We start from the raw sequence: 3,945 nt of genomic DNA, 5'->3' as shown, positions 1-3,945 counted from the left end.
TATCCCCGTATTTAATTAAAAAGCTACGAAAACAGGAACCGGCGAAATAGGATTGGCCAAAAAAAAACTGGATTTACCTGGAATAAATTGTAGGACCCCCCTAAAGCTGTCAAAACATGGGGGATCACTATGGGTACCCCGTTTTAGCCTGCGAATGAAAGTCGGGGTTTTAAATAGCTGCGGCAGGTGTTTTTTTTCCGACATTGAAGAAGTGATGCAGAAGAGCACTTAGGTTATTATTTTTCGGTTTTTTAAGTGGTCACATCAAATTTGGGGTACATGAAAATGGGTACTAGCATATTTTTAAGTCCCTAAAGTGTTTTTATTTCAAATTTTGCAAAAATGCACCTGCCGCTAATAGCCTATTCTAGAAAGCATCTGCCGCATACTAGCAGAATAGCCCAGAACCTATTTCCTTATTTTTAAACACTTTTTTTTTTTTTTTCACCCCAAATTTTTTTTATTAATTTTTTGGGGTGTCCCTATTTTTTTTTTTTTTAACTTTTTTTGACACAGTTATTTTTTAAATGTCATTCCCAGGGGTGCAGGCTATTTTTTTTAAGCCTGCACCCCTAAACCCCAATTCTGCACTTTTTTTCGCCACCTATTCAGTGGTGAAAAGTTATCCCCGTTTTTTTTCAAAGACTTTTCGAACCTGCGAAAAGTCTTTGAAGTTGAATAATGGGATAATTGAAATCGGAGAAAATGACGTCATCGGCGATAATTTATCGCTGATTCCGTAATTTACGCTCCAAATTGAATACCCCCGCTAGTCTATTAATGTACAAAGTTTGCTTACAAAAATACAGAAACATCGGTTAACATCGGTTCCAGAGAACCAATGTTTTTATCTAAATTATGTTTTGTATTCAATGTTAAAAACATCGGTACTTCCACACTTTTCTTTCGATGTCCCATAAACACACTGACTCGACTGCAGCGAGCAACCTCCTATGTCGCTTGTGTTTGGCATGCTGGAAATGGGCCGGGCTGTCACTGTATAAATCTGTTACTATGTATATATAAAAGCGTACTGAATACCTGCCGCCCAATCCCCAAAGCACATAGAGATCACAGACAGTGATAGTATGTATGCTTTTGCTACGGAGCGGGCTCTGCCCCTGATCCCATCCCCCCCCCCCAATTACGTCCCTTACCATCCGCGCTGCCGGGAAACTTGCGCATGCGCACATCAAATAAATAGTTTTTACCATCGAATTCTTTTGATGCGATGGCTAGTTACCATCGCATCGAAAGATTCAATGGTGGAAGCCCAGCCATCATTTGATGGTGAGCTTCCAAAGCCATCCCTACCTGTCCTCCTGATCTATGCGTGTCACGTTGCCTGTGAGACCGCCCCCATCGCGTGACGTCAGAGGGGGAACTGGCCGCTTCCCTCTACAGTACAAATATTCCCGTGACTTCCGCCCGCGCTTTACTGTCGTGAGGAAGAGAAGCTACTCTCGTGCTCAGCTACCCGGAAGTGACGTACAATCTCGGAAGCGGCGCCTGGTGTGCGAGGAGGAGACCCGGCCGTGTTGGAGCCTGTGCTGGGGAGACTGACATGGATGTGATCCGCCGCCGGCCTCCATCAAGTCGGACAAGTAAGCCTATTGTGGTGGGGCGGGAGATGAAGACAAGCCGCGGGTGACAAGCCGGCGGCTGCGGTACGGAGTTGATGCTGATCGGCTATCACACTGTAACTAATGTACAGTGGCATCCAGCTGAAGAGAATGGTACAATTCCTGAACATGATTGCAGTAACACACTCCACCTTATACCAGTCCCTGCCCGCGTACATAGTTATGTAACATTACACACTAACCGTTACTGACAAGTGTATACAATATATGTAACTGTTCACCTGTCTCTATCATTGGTCATAGGATATTATGCTGCACAAATTACTCCATGCTCATTAATTACTGAGCCCCACAAGGAGTAGGGTTAGGACTAGACTACAGCGCAGATGGACCTGTGATGTCACTCCCACGTGACCCTGTCTGAAAGAGGGAGGGGCGGGGATGCTAACGGGGGACCAAAACTGTCCCCTCGAAGGCTCGCCACGCTTCGGGCACGGTGGCTCACTGCGCTCGCCACAATTATTTATTCCCCCTCTATGCCCTAGTGCAGGGGTTCCCAACCACGGTCCTCAAGGCACACTAACAGTCCAGGTTTTAGGTATAGCCATACGTCAGCACAAGTGACTAAATTAGTACCGTATATACTCGAGTATAAGCCGAGTTTTTCAGCACAAAAAATGTGCTGAAAAAGTCCCCCTCGGCTTATACTCGAGTCAAGTGTAGCGCTGACCGGACGGAGTTCGGTCAGCGCTACACACTGCCAAACACATAGCCGCCGGAGCCGGCAGCTATGTGTTTGCTGTAATCAGCAGCCGCTGAGAGTCTGTCAGACTCTCAGCGGCTGCTGCTGCTCCCACTGCGGGAGCCATCTTCCAGCTCCCGCAGTGGGTGATGGGAGACACGTCGTCATGACGACGTCTCTCCCATGCAAAGCGGCCGGAGGAGCGGACAGCGGCGGGACCAGGAGCGGACAGCGGCGGGACCATGAGCGGGAGTTTCAGGTAAGTGTTTATTTATTTTTTTTATTGTTATCACGTCTCTCTCTACAAGGGGGGGGGGGGGGACTGCAGGGGGCACAACCAGGGGGCATTATCAGGGGACGATTACTACAGGGGGCACTTAAAGGGGGGAACTACCAGGGGGGGATTACTACAGGGGGCACTAAAAGGGGGGATTACTACAGGGGGCACTACCAGGGGGGATTACTACTGGGGATACAACCAGGGGGAATTACTACTGGGGGCACTACCAGCTGTTGCCATTTCCCACACTAGGCTTATACTCGAGTCAGTAAGTTTTCCCAGTTTTTTGGGGTAAAAGTAGGTACCTCGGCTTATATTCGGGTCGACTTATACTCGAGTATATACGGTACATCAGTTATTTTGATTTAATCATCTGTGCACAATCATGGATATCACTAAAACCAGGACTGGTAGTGTGCCTTGAGGACCGAGGTCGGGAATCGCTGTCCTAGTGCATGGTAATGCAGGAGCGGTCTAGCCTCCTGCAGCGGTCACGTGGTGGATATGTCACAGAGGTCCTTTCTCCAACTACGACATAGCAGCAACCCAAGGAGTAGATCTACTAAATATGCTTTATGCCCAATATTGCCTTCTGTCATTTACTAAGAATCAATATCCTTCCATTAAAGTTAAGAAACACTGTTGTACTGATTACCTGTCTGCAAACAAGTGCATATAGTCTATTATATATGGCAGTGTAGTTATATCCGCTATATGATATGGGGAAATATTGTCCTACACAGATCACTTTATTAGCACTAACCAATGGAATGATATAAAGGTTCATATCTGCAGTACTGAAATTAACTGACCTGAATCACAGATCTGATACATTTGCACAGTGCTAGATATGTCGCCCGTTTACTTGAACAGGCAATATATCTATTACCACTTTCAGACATACGACCCAGGAATTTCCCTGCTCAGACCCAGGTTTTTCACCTCGACAATAGCCCGGGTTTTTGCTTGAGACCCCCTTTCACACTACACCTGAGACCGGGGAAATTCCAGGGTCGAATACGCTCACACCTAGGTCCGCCCTGGAATTTGATGTGGTTTTAAAGGGGATACATATTTTTTTTTTGTTCACAGTAATGACGTAATATAAAAATTTGCATTTTTACAGTAAATACCAGTTTATTTCCATTTTTTTTTTTTTAGTGAACACCAATAAGTTTACATTATAAGAAAATTGTGACTATAGCCTCTAGAAGATTGCGATCTATACAAAGACAAAATTTTCACATAAAAAAAAGTTAAGCCAAAAAATAATACACACTTAAATTCCAGGTGCATGGAGCAGCCAATGAGAAGGTTTTCTAAAAACCTGGGTTGGATGC

The sequence above is a fragment of the Taudactylus pleione genome, unplaced genomic scaffold, assembly GCF_031769625.1.
Source record: "Taudactylus pleione unplaced genomic scaffold, aTauple2 ptg001395l, whole genome shotgun sequence".
NCBI classification, from domain to species: Eukaryota; Metazoa; Chordata; class Amphibia; order Anura; family Myobatrachidae; genus Taudactylus; species Taudactylus pleione.
This window is presented reverse-complemented; position numbering follows the sequence as displayed.